A 642-nucleotide genomic window follows, 5' to 3' on the forward strand; every position below is an offset into this window, starting at 1 on the left:
AGTAGATGTGCAGGAGCTGTGATTTACAGCAGACGCTCCACTATAAGGGGGATATCAGCAATCAGGTATTTGCATAGTGCTGTAGGGTGGGCCCCGAGGATCAATTCCTCCTGTGGGCCCCAGACACCGAAACTGGTTGTCTATGGGAAAATAAAACAACACAACAGTCCCATTCCTTGTGCTCCGCCCCGGGACTCGTGCAGCTCCCGGTTCCCGCCCCTTTCCCCGATGCTCTCTGTGACCACCGCGCAGATATAGCCCAGGCACGGCGGCGGCTCCGCGTCCTGAGCAGCACGTGCTTCTGTGTTGTTCTCTTTTGCAGCCAATAGATGACCACTTCCTCAGAGGTCCTCAGCCCCTGATTGGTGGAGCCTGCCTGACGTCATCACCATAGAGCACAAGCCTCTGAGAACATCCGACGCCATGTTGGAATTGGGAAACTATCCAGTTACTAATAAGAATCATGCAGGACTTGTTCTGCTTTTTATAAAAGAAGCCGCCGGTGTTCGGGAGACCATTACTGATCCCACAATATGGAGGGTGTAAATATCGCTGTTGTAGTGTATAGCACGACGTTGCCCTCATCCAATATGGCCGCACCTGAGCCTCTGCGCCTCTTAACTATGTCACTGTGCAAGTTAC

The sequence above is a fragment of the Phyllobates terribilis genome, unplaced genomic scaffold, assembly GCF_046119375.1.
Source record: "Phyllobates terribilis strain yellow unplaced genomic scaffold, ASM4611937v1 Scaffold_4__5_contigs__length_816908805, whole genome shotgun sequence".
NCBI lineage: Eukaryota > Metazoa > Chordata > Amphibia > Anura > Dendrobatidae > Phyllobates > Phyllobates terribilis.